This window comes from Ranitomeya imitator, chromosome 3, assembly GCF_032444005.1.
Source record: "Ranitomeya imitator isolate aRanImi1 chromosome 3, aRanImi1.pri, whole genome shotgun sequence".
Classification (NCBI taxonomy): Eukaryota; Metazoa; Chordata; class Amphibia; order Anura; family Dendrobatidae; genus Ranitomeya; species Ranitomeya imitator.
Window position 1 is genome coordinate 58,637,548 of NC_091284.1, and position 19,007 is coordinate 58,656,554.

General features: G+C 46.4%; 1 long non-coding RNA gene across 1 annotated transcript; it reads right to left on the reverse strand.

Moving 5' to 3' along the window:
• Window positions 1-11,130: 11,130 nt before the first annotated feature.
• LOC138671917 (uncharacterized) lies at window positions 11,131-17,603 on the reverse strand. Its single transcript, XR_011319481.1, has 3 exons — window positions 16,859-17,603; window positions 12,988-13,173; window positions 11,131-11,332 (listed from the first exon to the last, which is right to left on the reverse strand). It is a non-coding gene; the product is annotated as an uncharacterized lncRNA (long non-coding RNA).
• Between the last annotated feature and the right edge of the window lie 1,404 nt (window positions 17,604-19,007).

Here is a 19,007-nt window from a genome sequence, read left to right on the forward strand (position 1 = left end):
GGTAAAAGTAAAAGCAGCGCGTCGTTAGTGGATGTTCACGGTCAGGGACAAGTCACTTCCTTGTCCTCTTCAGCAAAAACAACAACAGAGAAGAATGCAGCAGGCGACACAACGGGTTACTCCATGGAGCTCTTTACACATACCGTCCCTGGCTTAGAAAGTGAAGCAGTTAACAGTCCATGCCCATTACAAATTGAATCTGACATGGAGTGCACTGACGCACAGCCACAGCCAGACTACTATGCTGGTCCTTTGACTCAGACCACAACATTGCCCTCGCAGGGTGCTGATCAAGAATCAGACCCTGATGAGACTATGTTGCCCCATCACGAACGCTATACCACCGAACGACACGGTGACACAGACGAAGTTGCGCAGGAGGTACAAGAAGAGTTATTAGATGACCCAGTTCTTGACCCCGATTGGCAGCCATTGGGGGAACAGGGTGCAGGCGGCAGCAGTTCTGAAGCAGAGGAGGAGGAGGGGCCGCAGCAGGCATCAACATCGCCACAGGTTCCATCTGCCGGGCCCGTATCTTGCCCAAAACGCGTGGCAAAGCCAAAACCTGGTGGAGGACAGCGTGGCCATCCGGTTAAAGCTCAGTCTGCAATGCCTGAAAAGGTATCCGATGCTAGAAAGAGTGCAGTCTGGCATTTTTTTAAACAACATCCAATTGATCAGCGCAAAGTCATCTGTCAAAAATGTTCTACTTCCTTAAGCAGAGGTCAGAATCTGAAAAGTCTCAATACTAGTTGCATGCATAGACATTTAACCACCATGCATTTGAAAGCTTGGACTAACTACCAAACGTCCCTTAAGGTTGTTGCACCCTCGGCCAATGAAGCTAGTCATCAACGCAACATCCCTTCCGGCAGTGTAGGACCACCATTTAGCGCACCACCTGCTGTATCTGTGCAGGTATCTTTGCCAGGCCAAAGCAGTCAGGGTCAGGGAATCACCAGTTTCGTAGTAGGAAACACTGCATCTAGGGCACCGGCGGCAACAATACCATCTCCCACCGTCTCTCAGTCTGCCATGTCCACCGGCACCCCCGCTAGTTCCACGATCTCCAGCTCTCCAGTCCAGCTCACCCTACATGAGACTATGGTTAGAAAAAGGAAATACTTAGCCTCGCATCCGCGTACACAGGGTTTGAACGCCCACATAGCTAGACTAATCTCGTTAGAGATGATGCCCTACCGGTTAGTTGAAAGCGAAGCTTTCAAAGACCTGATGGACTACGCTGTACCACGCTACGAGCTACCCAGTCGACACTTTTTTTCCAGAAAAGCCATCCCAGCCCTCCACCAGCATGTTAAAGAGCGCATCGTCCATGCACTCAGGCAATCTGTGAGCACAAAGGTGCACCTGACAACAGATGCATGGACCAGTAGGCATGGCCAGGGACGTTACGTGTCCATCACGGCACACTGGGTAAATGTGGTGGATTCAGGGTCCACAGGGGACAGCAAGTTTGGGACAGTTCTGCCTAGCCCACGGTCTAGTAAACAGTTGTCTGTAGCCGTTCGCACCCCCTCCTCCTCCTCCTCCTCGTCCTCCTGCAGAAGCAAGAGCTCGTCCACAGACCGCAGTCGCACAAACACTCCATCCGCACCTGCCACTGTTGCACACCAGGTCTCCCATTATGGGGCAGCTACTGGCATACGTCAGCAGGCTGTATTGGCTATGAAGTGTTTGGGCGACAATAGACACACCGCGGAAGTTCTGTCCGAGTTCTTGCAGCAAGAAACGCAGTCGTGGCTGGGCACTGTAGATCTTGAGGCAGGCAAGGTAGTGAGTGATAACGGAAGGAATTTCATGGCTGCCATCTCCCTTTCCCAACTGAAACACATTCCTTGCCTGGCTCACACCTTAAACCTGGTGGTGCAGTGCTTCCTGAAAAGTTATCCGGGGTTATCCGACCTGCTCCTCAAAGTGCGTGGACTTTGCGCACATATCCGCCGTTCGCCTGTACACTCCAGCCGTATGCAGACCTATCAGCGTTCTTTGAACCTTCCCCAGCATCGCCTAATCATAGACGTTGCAACAAGGTGGAACTCAACACTGCACATGCTTCAGAGACTGTGCGAACAGAGGCGGGCTGTTATGTTTTTGTGGGAGGATACACATACACGGGCAGGCAGTAGGATGGCAGACATGGAGTTGTCAGGTGTGCAGTGGTCGAAGATTCAAGACATGTGTCAAGTCCTTCAGTGTTTTGAGGAATGCACACGGCTGGTTAGTGCAGACAACGCCATAATAAGCATGAGCATCCCCCTAATGCGTCTGCTGATGCAAAGTTTGACGCACATAAAGGATCAGGCGTCTGCACCAGAGGAAGAGGAAAGCCTTGATGACAGTCAGCGATTGTCTGGTCAGGGCAGTGTACATGACGAGGTACCGGGCGAAGAGGAGGTGGAGGATGAGGAGGATGATGGGGATGAGTATATTTTTAATGAGGAAGCTTTCCCGGGGGCACGGGAAATTGGTGGCGTGGCAAGGCCGGGTTCTGGTTTTTTGAGGGACACAAGTGACGTAGATTTGCCTGCAACTGCCCCTCAACCAAGCACAACCGCAGATTTGACAACGGGAACTTTGGCCCACATGGCGGATTATGCCTTGCGTATCCTCAAAAGGGACACACGCATTACAAAAATGATGAACGATGACGATTACTGGTTGGCCTGCCTCCTTGATCCTCGCTATAAAGGCAAATTGCAAAATATTATGCCACATGAGAACTTGGAACTAATATTAGCAACAAAACAATCAACTCTTGTTGACCGTTTGCTTCTGGCATTCCCTGCACACAGCGCCCGTGATCGTTCTCACACGAGCTCCAGGGGCCAGCAGACCAGAGGTGTTAGAGGGGCAGAAATCAGAAGTGGCGTTGGACAGAGGGGTTTTCTGACCAGGTTGTGGAGTGATTTTTCTATGACCGCAGACAGGACAGGTACTGCAGCATCAATTCAAAGTGACAGGAGACAACATTTGTCCAGTATGGTTACAAACTATTTTTCATCCCTTATCGACGTTCTCCCTCAACCGTCATTCCCATTTGATTACTGGGCATCCAAATTAGACACCTGGCCAGAATTGGCAGAATATGCATTGCAGGAGCTTGCTTGCCCGGCAGCTAGTGTCCTATCAGAAAGAGTATTCAGTGCTGCAGGTTCAATACTAACAGAAAAAAGGACTCGTCTGGCTACCCAAAATGTAGATGATCTAACCTTCATTAAAATGAACCACAACTGGATTTCAAAATCTTTTGCCCCACCCTGCCCGGCTGACACCTAGCTTTCCTATGAAAAGGTCTTGCCTGTGGACTATTCTGAATGACTTTTCCAATCTCGTAATTTTCTTCACCTGATTGTCCAGCATACGACATGTTTCCACCTCACGAAATGGCCAAACTCCCCACACGGGGCCGTGCTATCGCCACTTTGCGCTTGGACCCTTGAGAGTGCTGTTTGTCTGAAGAGGTGGGTGTGGCCGCTTTTGGTCGACGGCACTGCCACTGGGTCCCTCATAGTACAATAAAGTGTCTCTGGCGGTGGTGGTGCGCACCCAACGTCAGACACACCGTTGTAATATGAGGGGCCCTGTGCCTGTACCGCCGGCCACAAGACAGTTCCCCCCCCCAGCTCAAACAGTGCTCTACCACTAGCAAAATTATCTCTCACAGCTTCACCAATGTGTAGTCTAGCCGCTGACATCCTTCAATGCCTGGCACTGACAATACCATTGTTTTGACATTTTTGTTATGTTAGGCCTTCGAAGCCTGTCTGCGGTCCCTTCTTTCTACAACTACTACACTGACCAGGCCACTGCTGGCCGTGTTACCCTGGAACCAATTTAAAAGTGCCTACAGTCAGCCCAATTTTGTTATGTTAGGCCTTCGAAGACTGTCTGCCGTCACTCCTTCCACTAGACTTCCACTGACCATACACTGCTGCCCATGTACCCCTGGAACCAATTTAAAGTGCCTACAGCCAGCCCAATTTTGTTATGTTAGGCCTTCGAAGCCTGTCTGCGGTCACTCCTTCCACTAGACTTCCACTGACCAGACCACTGCTGCCCGTGTACCCCTGGAACCAATTTAAAAGTGCCTACAGCCATGTGTTATTATTTTAGGCCTTCGATGCCTGTCTGCGGTCACTCCTTCCACTAGGCCTCCACTGACCACACCACTGCTGCCCGTGTACCCCTGGAACCAATTTAAAATTGCCTACAGCCAGCCCAATTTTTTTATTTTAGGCCTTCGATGCCTGTCTGCGGTCCATTCTTTCAACTACTACTACACTGACCAGGTCACTGCTGCCCGTGTACCCCTGGAACCAATTTAAAATTGCCTACAGCCAGCCCAATTTTTTTATTTTAGGCCTTCGATGCCTGTCTGCGGTCCATTCTTTCAACTACTACTACACTGACCAGGTCACTGCTGCCCGTGTACCCCTGGAACCAATTTAAAATTGCCTACAGCCAGCCCAATTTTTTTATTTTAGGCCTTCGATGCCTGTCTGCGGTCCATTCTTTCAACTACTACTACACTGACCAGGTCACTGCTGCCCGTGTACCCCTGGAACCAATTTAAAATTGCCTACAGCCAGCCCAATTTTTTTATTTTAGGCCTTCGATGCCTGTCTGCGGTCCATTCTTTCAACTACTACTACACTGACCAGGTCACTGCTGCCCGTGTACCCCTGGAACCAATTTAAAATTGCCTACAGCCAGCCCAATTTTTTTATTTTAGGCCTTCGATGCCTGTCTGCGGTCCATTCTTTCAACTACTACTACACTGACCAGGTCACTGCTGCCCGTGTACCCCTGGAACCAATTTAAAATTGCCTACAGCCAGCCCAATTTTTTTATTTTAGGCCTTCGATGCCTGTCTGCGGTCCATTCTTTCAACTACTACTACACTGACCAGGTCACTGCTGCCCGTGTACCCCTGGAACCAATTTAAAATTGCCTACAGCCATGTGTTATTATTTTAGGCCTTCGATGCCTGTCTGCGGTCACTCCTTCCACTAGGCCTCCACTGACCACACCACTGCTGTCCGTGTACCCCTGGAACCAATTTAAAATTGCCTACAGCCATGTGTTATTATTTTAGGCCTTCGATGCCTGTCTGCGGTCACTCCTTCCACTAGACTTCCACTGACCAGACCACTGCTGCCCGTGTACCCCTGGAACCAATTTAAAAGTGCCTACAGCCAGCCCAAGTTTGTTATGTTAGGCCTTCGATGCCTGTCTGCGGTCCATTCTTTCAACTACTACTACACTGACCAGGTCACTGCTGCCCGTGTACCCCTGGAACCAATTTAAAATTGCCTACAGCCAGCCCAATTTTTTTATTTTAGGCCTTCGATGCCTGTCTGCGGTCCATTCTTTCAACTACTACTACACTGACCAGGTCACTGCTGCCCGTGTACCCCTGGAACCAATTTAAAATTGCCTACAGCCATGTGTTATTATTTTAGGCCTTCGATGCCTGTCTGCGGTCACTCCTTCCACTAGGCCTCCACTGACCACACCACTGCTGCCCGTGTACCCCTGGAACCAATTTAAAATTGCCTACAGCCAGCCCAATTTTTTTATTTTAGGCCTTCGATGCCTGTCTGCGGTCCATTCTTTCAACTACTACTACACTGACCAGGTCACTGCTGCCCGTGTACCCCTGGAACCAATTTAAAATTGCCTACAGCCAGCCCAATTTTTTTATTTTAGGCCTTCGATGCCTGTCTGCGGTCCATTCTTTCAACTACTACTACACTGACCAGGTCACTGCTGCCCGTGTACCCCTGGAACCAATTTAAAATTGCCTACAGCCAGCCCAATTTTTTTATTTTAGGCCTTCGATGCCTGTCTGCGGTCCATTCTTTCAACTACTACTACACTGACCAGGTCACTGCTGCCCGTGTACCCCTGGAACCAATTTAAAATTGCCTACAGCCAGCCCAATTTTTTTATTTTAGGCCTTCGATGCCTGTCTGCGGTCCATTCTTTCAACTACTACTACACTGACCAGGTCACTGCTGCCCGTGTACCCCTGGAACCAATTTAAAATTGCCTACAGCCAGCCCAATTTTTTTATTTTAGGCCTTCGATGCCTGTCTGCGGTCCATTCTTTCAACTACTACTACACTGACCAGGTCACTGCTGCCCGTGTACCCCTGGAACCAATTTAAAATTGCCTACAGCCATGTGTTATTATTTTAGGCCTTCGATGCCTGTCTGCGGTCACTCCTTCCACTAGGCCTCCACTGACCACACCACTGCTGTCCGTGTACCCCTGGAACCAATTTAAAATTGCCTACAGCCATGTGTTATTATTTTAGGCCTTCGATGCCTGTCTGCGGTCACTCCTTCCACTAGACTTCCACTGACCAGACCACTGCTGCCCGTGTACCCCTGGAACCAATTTAAAAGTGCCTACAGCCAGCCCAAGTTTGTTATGTTAGGCCTTCGATGCCTGTCTGCGGTCCATTCTTTCAACTACTACTACACTGACCAGGTCACTGCTGCCCGTGTACCCCTGGAACCAATTTAAAATTGCCTACAGCCAGCCCAATTTTTTTATTTTAGGCCTTCGATGCCTGTCTGCGGTCCATTCTTTCAACTACTACTACACTGACCAGGTCACTGCTGCCCGTGTACCCCTGGAACCAATTTAAAATTGCCTACAGCCATGTGTTATTATTTTAGGCCTTCGATGCCTGTCTGCGGTCACTCCTTCCACTAGGCCTCCACTGACCACACCACTGCTGCCCGTGTACCCCTGGAACCAATTTAAAATTGCCTACAGCCAGCCCAATTTTTTTATTTTAGGCCTTCGATGCCTGTCTGCGGTCCATTCTTTCAACTACTACTACACTGACCAGGTCACTGCTGCCCGTGTACCCCTGGAACCAATTTAAAATTGCCTACAGCCATGTGTTATTATTTTAGGCCTTCGATGCCTGTCTGCGGTCACTCCTTCCACTAGGCCTCCACTGACCACACCACTGCTGCCCGTGTACCCCTGGAACCAATTTAAAATTGCCTACAGCCAGCCCAATTTTTTTATTTTAGGCCTTCGATGCCTGTCTGCGGTCCATTCTTTCAACTACTACTACACTGACCAGGTCACTGCTGCCCGTGTACCCCTGGAACCAATTTAAAATTGCCTACAGCCAGCCCAATTTTTTTATTTTAGGCCTTCGATGCCTGTCTGCGGTCCATTCTTTCAACTACTACTACACTGACCAGGTCACTGCTGCCCGTGTACCCCTGGAACCAATTTAAAATTGCCTACAGCCATGTGTTATTATTTTAGGCCTTCGATGCCTGTCTGCGGTCACTCCTTCCACTAGGCCTCCACTGACCACACCACTGCTGTCCGTGTACCCCTGGAACCAATTTAAAATTGCCTACAGCCATGTGTTATTATTTTAGGCCTTCGATGCCTGTCTGCGGTCACTCCTTCCACTAGGCCTCCACTGACCACACCACTGCTGTCCGTGTACCCCTGGAACCAATTTAAAATTGCCTACAGCCATGTGTTATTATTTTAGGCCTTCGATGCCTGTCTGCGGTCACTCCTTCCACTAGACTTCCACTGACCAGACCACTGCTGCCCGTGTACCCCTGGAACCAATTTAAAAGTGCCTACAGCCAGCCCAAGTTTGTTATGTTAGGCCTTCGATGCCTGTCTGCGGTCACTCCTTCCACTAGGCCTCCACTGACCACACCACTGCTGCCCGTGTACCCCTGGAACCAATTTAAAATTGCCTACAGCCAGCCCAATTTTTTTATTTTAGGCCTTCGATGCCTGTCTGCGGTCCATTCTTTCAACTACTACTACACTGACCAGGTCACTGCTGCCCGTGTACCCCTGGAACCAATTTAAAATTGCCTACAGCCAGCCCAATTTTTTTATTTTAGGCCTTCGATGCCTGTCTGCGGTCCATTCTTTCAACTACTACTACACTGACCAGGTCACTGCTGCCCGTGTACCCCTGGAACCAATTTAAAATTGCCTACAGCCATGTGTTATTATTTTAGGCCTTCGATGCCTGTCTGCGGTCACTCCTTCCACTAGGCCTCCACTGACCACACCACTGCTGTCCGTGTACCCCTGGAACCAATTTAAAATTGCCTACAGCCATGTGTTATTATTTTAGGCCTTCGATGCCTGTCTGCGGTCCATTCTTTCAACTACTACTACACTGACCAGGGCACTGCTGGCCGTGTACCCCTGGAACCAACATCAGAAAATATAAAAATAAGTATTTTGCTTATAAAAAAGAAAATACTGGTGAGATATCAAATGCAGACATTTTAACATTAAAAACAAACACACAACTCTAATCTGGTACAGTACTAAAAATGGCCACCAGCTACAATTACTTTCTCCTGCAAGTAGTTAACTGAAAGTTTTTTTAAATTGAAAACACACATATGGCATCCACCGAGTGTTGTCCTGTCGCGTCTTCTTTATATTATTGCCGAGAAGATGCAAAATAATGAAAATAATAAAATCATTAATTACCAAAATAATAGAGAAAGTCAACACCACATTGCAAATAAACATTCATTCCAAATAAAGAAGCAGGGCGCGTCCGAGGGTGAGTATATACCTAATAAGAATATAATCACCCTCGGACGCGCAATGCTTATTTCCAACAGCCTTCCTTCCTAAGAATCAGCCCTTCCGTCGTGTAGAGAGACGTTGTGTTACACTCCAAGGTGTTCCCCAGGTTGCCTTTCCTGAGCTTCGATCTTCCGGCTCTCGTTTAGTAGTTCTTGGAAACTACTCTGCATTAGGCCTTCAAATTGGGTATGGGGTGTAGAGAGATGGTGTGTTCCACTCCAAGGTGTTCCCCAGGTTGCCTTTCCTGAGCTTCGATCTTCCGGCTCTCGTTTAGTAGTTGTTGGAAACTACGCTGCATTAGGCCTTCAAATTGGGTATGGGGTGTAGCGAGAGGGTGTGTTACACTCCAAGGTGTTCCCCAGGTTGCCTTTCCTGAGCTTCGATCTTCCGGCTCTCGTTTAGTAGTTCTTGGAAACTACACTGCATTAGGCCTTCAAATTGGGTATGGGGTGTAGAGAGAGGGTGTGTTACACTCCAAGGTGTTCCCCAGGTTGCCTTTCCTGAGCTTCGATCTTCCGGCTCTCGTTTAGTAGTTGTTGGAAACTACGCTGCATTAGGCCTTCAAATTGGGTATGGGGTGTAGCGAGAGGGTGTGTTACACTCCAAGGTGTTCCCCAGGTTGCCTTTCCTGAGCTTCGATCTTCCGGCTCTCGTTTAGTAGTTGTTGGAAACTACGCTGCATTAGGCCTTCAAATTGGGTATGGGGTGTAGCGAGAGGGTGTGTTACACTCCAAGGTGTTCCCCAGGTTGCCTTTCCTGAGCTTCGATCTTCCGGCTCTCGTTTAGTAGTTGTTGGAAACTACGCTGCATTAGGCCTTCAAATTGGGTATGGGGTGTAGCGAGAGGGTGTGTTACACTCCAAGGTGTTCCCCAGGTTGCCTTTCCTGAGCTTCGATCTTCCGGCTCTCGTTTAGTAGTTGTTGGAAACTACGCTGCATTAGGCCTTCAAATTGGGTATGGGGTGTAGCGAGAGGGTGTGTTACACTCCAAGGTGTTCCCCAGGTTGCCTTTCCTGAGCTTCGATCTTCCGGCTCTCGTTTAGTAGTTGTTGGAAACTACGCTGCATTAGGCCTTCAAATTGGGTATGGGGTGTAGCGAGAGGGTGTGTTACACTCCAAGGTGTTCCCCAGGTTGCCTTTCCTGAGCTTCGATCTTCCGGCTCTCGTTTAGTAGTTCTTGGAAACTACACTGCATTAGGCCTTCAAATTGGGTATGGGGTGTAGAGAGAGGGTGTGTTACACTCTAAGGTGTTCCCCAGGTTTCCTTGCCATTGCTTCGGTCTTCCGACTCTCGTTTAGTAGTTGTAGAAAAGTACACTGCATTAGGCCATACAAAATGGGTATGGGGTGGAGAGAGATGGTGTGTTACACTCCAAGGTGTTCCCCAGGTTGCCTTTCCTGAGCTTCTATCTTCAGGCTCTCATTAAATTGTGGTTAAATGGAACAACTGCATTTGGCGTACTAGTTGGTTTGGGGCCTACTATCGGTGTCTGCCACTCCTTGCTGTTCTCCTCCACTGAACAAAGCTGTGCCGCCTGTTTACTACGGTTGCCAATTTTGAACTGCATTTCGACTACTTACTGATTTGGCCCTACTCTCTGTGTCAGCCTCTCATTCCAGTTGTCCTCCACTGCAATGCCCCCTGGTTATTCCTGTGTTACCAATTTTGAACTGCATTTAGCCCACTTTCTTCTTTGGGCCTATATCTGTGTTTCCACTTCATCGTGCCCATTGCCCAGCCAGTGATAGATGAGTCTGCTGGTACATTGACCCATAACGCAACATTCCCCGTGCACGCTACACAACAACATTGTGACCCTGCTGAAAGTCAGGTTGCTCTTCCCGCATACCATACCACCTTACACGGGGACAAAGAGGAAGGTGCAGATGAAAGTGCAGGTTCCTTCATCAGGTGGGGGGAGGAATACTAGTTGGCGACGTCACTGGCACAGGGCCTCTCATAGTACGCAAAAGTGTTGCTGCCGGTGGGAGGCGCCCCCGCCGTGCAAACACACCGCTGTACTTTGAGGGGCCCTGTGCCAGTGCCAATGCCAACGAGTGGGCCCCCCCTGCTTGCTCAGGTTCACAGCACTTGCAAAGTTGAAATACTTACCTCTCCCTGCTCCACTGCCGTGACGTGGTCCAGATTTCCTGGGCCCACTAATTACTTGAACCAGCCCTACCCCCCACAACTTTAGCCAAATGACCCCCAATTTCAAATGCCTTCCAATTATTATAAGGTAAATTACGCTTGACAAGCTTCATTAAGAAGAATGGATGGTTTTGACATTAAAATGGCCACTCTAGGTGTTTTCCTGGCCCCCACTCACTGCCGACTATGCTGCCCCATTGACTTGCATTGGGTTTCGTGTTTCGGTCGATCCCGACTTTACGTCATAATCGGCCGATTTCACTCGACCCGACTTTGGACATAGTCGGGTTTCGCAAAACCCGGCTCGACTCTAAAAAGGTCAAGGTCGCTCAACTCTAGTTGAGACATCTCCTCAACAGAAAATGCCGTTTTTGTTTTCTGCTGGGATTTCCCCCGAAGATCCAAATGGAGACACCACAGTAATAATTGCCACCTCTTTAGCTGCGTATGCCTGGGCGTTCCTCAGGGCTCCACCATAAGGAGAATCCTGTCAGTAACTTTCTCAGCCTCCTTTTGTTGCTCCCTGCAGATATCTTCTAGTTTTTCCTTAAGAATTATGTAAAAAAAAAAGACAATAAAAAGGACTGTGAAGAATCACACAAAATATGGGAATGAAAAACAATTACACCATTCCCCATCAGCAAACCTTCTGATCCTCATAAATTTAGACTGGATTGACACCAATATTATGTGAGTAAGGAATCAATAAAGTCCATCATCTCACCATAGTTAGTGCGCGGCCACTTCTCTTCATTAGTAATCCATCGTGTGTCCACAAATGGCAGCACAATGTTCCCGATAAAATAATGTGTTTATCTATATCTTCACCAACACAGTAAAAGCAGGCCCGATCAATGGAGAAAAAAACATGACAGGGACTCATCTTGGCGTTTGTGGACACGCAATTGATTACAAATTATAGGCCTCAGCAGAGTTTAAGGCTGTCGGCAGAGTGGACAACGAATCATCCTCACTCCCCTTACACATGCATGCTCGGCTTGAAAGAGCATTTATGTTTTTTCAATGGCACGACCTCTGGCAGACACCGCTTCTGACAACTTATCTCCTGTTACATCATTAGGATCAGCCATAATGAAATCCTAACTGGACCCCCACATGGACGTCAGCCAAAAAATTCCTCTAAGGCCATGTGCGCATGGAGTCTTTTTGATGAGTTTTTAGAGAAGAAACTGACTTTTTGAGGAATTTTGCATTTTTTGAGAAGGATTTGGAGAGTTTCCTATCTGCTTTTGCACAGTTTCTGCTCTAAAAACGCCTTGAATAAATCGGTGTGCACATAGCCTAAGGGTTAAAGGGCTTTATCAGTTTTAGAAAACGGTAAGTCTGTGGGTAGGATAGGCTATCAATATCAGGTCAGTGGGAGGTCTGACTGTGCATAATTCTGGTGAGAGGAGTAAGGTAAGTGGAATGCCCACCAGGGACGTTGGGGTACTCGGTACTGGGTCCGGTATTTAAAGGGAATGTGTCATGGCAGCAGTGACCCGGTCCGTGGCCCTGAGCACCCAAGTAAAAGGGATGGTCTTTAAAGGGATCACTGGGTGTTGATTTACCGGATCACAAGTGTTGATGGTCTGGCCGGCTTGGAAGTGAGTCTGGAATCTCCCTTACCAGTTGGGGTTGGAAGCCTTCCCTCTAGCGCTGTGGTGTAGTCCCTTGCTGCCTTAGGCCTCTCACAAGATTCTCACGTTTTCTCTCTGTCCCCCTTTAGGTAGGACACTACCTGTACGACCTGTCGAGCCTTTTGACAGATCTCTATCATGACCCGGGATCTATGTGCTACTGTGTCCTCAGGCATTAAAGGTGGACAGGTAACTTGCAATCTGTTCGCCGCTTTCTGCCGTGGGGCATAGAGTTGCCGTCACAACTTCAGTCTTCCGGCTACCAGTATCTGCGCTCAGCATGGAGGAAGCCCAGTCGCAGCTTCTCTCTCCAGCTCTTCACTCTCCTGTGCTTCTTTCCTCCCTCACACTCTCTACAGCTTGTTCTGTCCTTTCCTCACAGGAGCTGCAGCACTTCTCGTGGCTGCACGGCCCCTCCTTCCTCTGTCTCTCTCACAGACTCCTCTCACTGACTGACTACTTTCCCTCCAGCCAGAATATATATAGGGGAGCCACCCACAAACTGGATCAGAGCTCCCCCTTCTGGCCTGGAGTAAGAACATGTTGCATGTTTGTGAATACCTGATAAAAGGAATCCTTCCTCGCTTCCAAGCATGACATCACTCCCTGTGAGGAAAGCAATGCCACTTTAACACCCAGGAACCTTGGCTGTTGCATAAGCAATGAGGAGAACACAGGGTCGGTCCAAGCACAATCGCTCCTTCCGCCAGCTGATCGACAGGGTGCCGCTAATCTGATATTAATGGCCTATCAAGATGAAAATTACAAGGCAGTTTTCATGATCAATTTGACTTATTTTAGAGAATTTTGCAAATGATAAAACAGAAATACTGAGTCTACCTTTGCACTTCTCTAAAAGATAAGCCCAGTCAGTACCTTGCACCTAAAACACCAGAAATGTAGTGAAGCTCATTTACTACAGCCAAAGTTTTAAGAGTGGCCAGTGCTTCCTAATGCCGGATTATAATCTGTGAGAAAGTAGCTAGAGAGTCATAAAGGAGGAGCTTTCCCCTTAATCTTTCCTTATCTTCCTTTTTTATTTTCCATTCATCCCTTTCATTAGATATATTTTTTAGTTTCTCATAATCACTATTAAAGTACGGTATATCTAATTGCTTATTTCCCTATTCACACTAAATCTTTCCCTACCCTTTTTTCTGTTTATAAATTTATCCTCTTTGTTTTTACCATCCCTTTGATCTCCCTTTCGCCAATGTATCCTTTTAATATTATTTCCTTAATCCCTCCACGTTCCCATTTTTACTTTCTTGTTATCCCTTAACATTTTTAAAATTAATTTATGGTAAAAAGAAAAGGGGAACGCTATCTGATTGTCAATTCATAAGTCCCAGTGTGCCCAGCAGGTAGCAATTGGGGGGAACCAAAGTATATACTGTATATGTATATATATGGAAAAAAGTAAAACATCTAAATTACCCCCCTTTTTTTCCAGTTTTAACATAAAGACATACATTAGTATTTATACTAAAAAATATAATTGGTATCGCAGAGTCTGTAAACCTCTGATTTGTCAAAATATTAAATGACTTAAAACATAGCCTTGGATGCCGAAAACATCTTCGTTATTAAAGCATTTGTTAGAGCTATTAGCAAAGAAACATATGAACGGCTTTATGACGCATACTGATTTTTTATGCTTATACACTGACAAAACTGCCCCTGTGCCCCATTTGGTTACTGATTAATAAGCACAGTGACTGATGAATGATGTGGGATCAGTATAATCTTTATGTCCTGATTTTGGTGGAATAGTCCCATAATCCAAACCATAAAAGAGGTGGAGCTACAACCCTAAATTGAGAGTTTATGGCAGGAAATGATATTACATTAACATGGCAGAGGGACCTGTGGGTGCGTACAACTGCTAGTTCTGCAATCCCCCATTGTTGTGCACCTATAAGACCCGCATCCATCCTTATGGGTGGAAAGAATATGTTTGCACTTTATCCGAAAAGTTCATACTTCTAGAAGAATGTTTGCTCATTTTGTAGGCTGGTCTCCAGCTTTCTTAAGCGTTTACACCAGATTTCGGTCGACACTCAGGACATCTTGTTCAAATTGTTTGTCATTTAAATCAAGCTTGGTTAGGACTTGTAGGAAATCAGTTTTGATAAAGAGATGTCATCTATATAGTGACCACAGCACTGAGAGGTGTCATGGAGGCATTATGTGGTCCAAAACCACCATCCATATGAATATCTACATCCAATATTGGCTGATATATATATATATATATATATATATATATATATATATATATATATATATATATACATACAGTGGGGCAAAAAAGTATTTAGTCAGTCAGCAATAGTGCAAGTTCCACCACTTAAAAAGATGAGAGGCGTCTGTAATTTACATCATAGGTAGACCTCAACTATGGGAGACAAACTGAGAAAAAAAAATCCAGAAAATCACATTGTCTGTTTTTTTATCATTTTATTTGCATATTATGGTGGAAAATAAGTATTTGGTCAGAAACAAACAATCAAGATTTCTGGCTCTCACAGACTTGTAACTTCTTCTTTAAGGGTCTCCTCTTTCCTCCACTCATTACCTGTAGTAATGGCACCTGTTTAAACTTGTTATCAGTATAAAAAGACACCTGTGCACACCCTCAAACAGTCTGACTCCAAACTCCACTATGGTGAAGACCAAAGAGCTGTCAAAGGACACCAGAAACAAAATTGTAGCCCTGCACCAGGTTGGGAAGACTGAATCTGCAATAGCCAACCAGCTTGGAGTGAAGAAATCAACAGTGGGAGCAATAATTAGAAAATGGAAGACATACAAGACCACTGATAATCTCCCTCGATCTGGGGCTACACGCAAAATCCCACCCCGTGGGGTCAGAATGATCACAAGAACGGTGAGCAAAAATCCCAGAACCACGCGGGGGGACCTAGTGAATGAACTGCAGAGAGCTGGGACCAATGTAACAAGGCCTACCATAAGTAACACACTACGCCACCATGGACTCAGATCCTGCAGTGCCAGATGTGTCCCACTGCTTAAGCCAGTACATGTCCGGGCCCGTCTGAAGTTTGCTAGAGAGCATTTGGATGATCCAGAGGAGTTTTGGGAGAATGTCCTATGGTCTGATGAAACCAAACTGGAACTGTTTGGTAGAAACACAACTTGTCGTGTTTGGAGGAAAAAGAATACTGAGTTGCATCCATCAAACACCATACCTACTGTAAAGCATGGTGGTGGAAACATCATGCTTTGGGGCTGTGTCTCTGCAAAGGGGCCAGGACGACTGATCCGGGTACATGAAAGAATGAATGGGGCCGTGTATCGTGAGATTTTGAGTGCAAACCTCCTTCCATCAGCAAGGGCATTGAAGATGAAACGTGGCTGGGTCTTTCAACATGACAATGATCCAAAGCACACCGCCAGAGCAACGAAGGAGTGGCTTCGTAAGAAGCATTTCAAGGTCCTGGAGTGGCCTAGCCAGTCTCCAGATCTCAACCCTATAGAAAACCTTTGGAGGGAGTTGAAAGTCCGTGTTGCCAAGCGAAAAGCCAAAAACATCACTGCTCTAGAGGAGATCTGCATGGAGGAATGGGCCAACATACCAACAACAGTGTGTGGCAACCTTGTGAAGACTTACAGAAAACGTTTGACCTCTGTCATTGCCAACAAAGGATATATTACAAAGTATTGAGATGAAATTTTGTTTCTGACCAAATACTTATTTTCCACCATAATATGCAAATAAAATGATAAAAAAACAGACAATGTGATTTTCTGGATTTTTTTTTCTCAGTTTGTCTCCCATAGTTGAGGTCTACCTATGATGTAAATTACAGACGCCTCTCTTCTTTTTAAGTGGTGGAACTTGCACTATTGCTGACTGACTAAATACTTTTTTGCCCCACTGTATGTGTGTGTGTGTGTGTGTGAATATTATTGTAAATGGGTATTTCCAGCCACATAAGGTCTCTATCACAACACTTTGTTTAAGTGGATTAATACTTAGTGATCTTCTGCCCTTTTTAGAGGACCTGTCACTGGGTGAAATGTGGCCGGTTATTGCTCACATTTTATTCCCGCTCATTCCCTGAAGATAAATCCATTATACAATTCCAAAAATACTGGCCTTTTTATTTAAAGTTAATTTCAACAAACTTTATCAAGGAGGCGGAACTCACAGAGTAATTCTGCAAAGCATCCTAAAAACAAGCCCCCATAGGATTCTGTAAGCCACACCCCTTTGGAAAAGACCATCAAAATTGGCACTAAATAAAAAGGCCTCTGGAACTGTATGGCGGATTAAAATTTTTTGGGAATGTTTAGGGGAGAAGCGGGAATAAAGTAAGAGCAAAAACAGCTGACGTTTCACCTACTGACTCTTTATGTCTACATATGGGCTCAGTGTGGTAGAATAATAAGAGCACAGAAAACCTACTGATTCCCCATCGCTCCTTTGTTCTGCTGGCTGTGCTTTCCTCAGGTCTCTCCTTTTCTTTCTGGCATTGTCGGTGTTTTGATAGCTGCAGACAATCGCTGTGAGCCCCTACTGGCAATCATCAGTGCAGAGGCCACATAACAAGCATCTGAGGAATCTGCAGGAGAAAGGTTAGGGTGAGGCTTACAAGGAATGGACAGGTCTGGTGGTGACAATGGTGTCTGTGGAGAAGGCTCTAGACTGGGAAGGAGAGGGGATAACTGGGGATCCCTGCTGTACAGTCTTGGGACAGGTCCTGGAGACCCCGCATGATTTTGTTGAGTTCTGCACATGAGACTTCCCACAATCACCTGATATTATTTGGGAAAATCTCCAGGGAAAGGTAAGGGTTAACTGTAGGAGGGGAAATGATCTTCTTTTTCTTTTCTTTGCCCTCAGTAATAGATTGAGGTCCTGATGGAAGGACCCTATTCTATTACCTCTATTTGCTCTGAAGCACTCGATGCAAGCAGGGTTAAATAGTATCCTTCCTTCTGCCACCACTAGAGGACGCTCACTGCAGACTGATTTATTAGACAATTTAATGGGAAGCTCAAGCAAAGTCCGGGATGAGGTTTTCTGACAGGATCAGAACCATGGTTAGTACATGAGTGCAGTGCCAGAACCACAGTCAGTACATGAATGCAGCAACAGAACCACAGTTAGTACATGATTGGAGCACTAGAACCACTGTCAGTACATTAATTCAGAGTCCAAGCAAGCGTCAGTATATTAATGCAGCATCAGATCCACCAGCACAGAACAGCACATGCCCCTGGCCCTGCTGGTTTCATCTGTGCAGCGTGATTGTGTGTGCAGGTCAAGCTAATGCTACCTGGTGTGCAGGTTGCTGAAGAGAGAGTGGAGGTGATGATAGATCAAGCAGCCCATTACAGTGACCGGCCCATCTGGCACTTGCCAGTAATGCTAGATGGCCAGTCCGGCCTTTAGCCGCACTCTATGCCCTAAGATATGTGCAAACAATGAATACATGGGCGGCACGGTGGCGCAGTGGTTAGCACAGCAGCCTTGCAGCGCTGGAGTCCTGGGTTCGAACCCCACCAAGGACAACATATGCAAAGAGTTTGTATGTTCTCTCCGTGTTTGCGTGGGTTTCCTCCGGGCACTCCGGTTTCCTCCCATATTCCAAAGACATACTGATAGGGAATTTAGATTGTGAGCCCCATCTGGGACAGCGATGATAATGTGTGCAAAAAATGTAAAGCGCTGCGGAATATGTTAGCGCTATATAAAAATAAAGATTATTATTATTATTATTATTATTACATGAAATTTGGACGGCATTACTGCAACATAAAAAATGAAACCAATTCATGAGAGCCCATCAGCCGCAACAAGGCGCACCTTTATTTGATGGAACCATAACCTAATATTCATCAAACACGTCTCTCCCATTCTAAAAGCTATACATTTAAATTAATTCAAAACAGGAAGATGATTTTCAAGCAAGCTCATCTGTTTTGCTCGTGCGTCGGGTGATTGGCAGCCTGGTAAGACACCCTGATAATTCAGATAATGAGTGTTCTTGTTTAAATGGGCGCTAACTAAAATATTTCTATTAGGCTAACTTCACTCACAGTCCTGCGCTTGTCACAGACAAGTATGTGAAGGGTGATGGCTTACTGATTATTGGAATTGCTAAACCAGCCCCCTTGTCTGTTAATACAGAGAGAAAGGAGTCTGGCTTAATAGCTTAATAGCCATAATAAACAGCCAGCCCCAACACACATCGCTCTGGTTATAGGCCGACATGGGTAACAACAGGTTTTTTTTTGCCAACGACGGGACCAGAAGTGAAGGGGCTAATTGACAATGGGGGCATGGAGTCTAATTGTAGTCTATTAGTACCGCTGTAATAATATAGTAATATATACTATTTCAAGGTAATTTTTCTCTATGTATTTTTTGGCTGTAAAACCCTTTTATTACGACCACATAAGATGTGTTGTACCAGAGAGGGGAGTCAGATGCCGCTGCCTCCTGTGCCTGCCTCTCGTCCCGCAATGTGCATGGATGGATATTTACAGTCCATTAGTCATATTGGCCGATGATTTACGAGTAAGTCCTATAAAAAGTAGTATTTCTATCA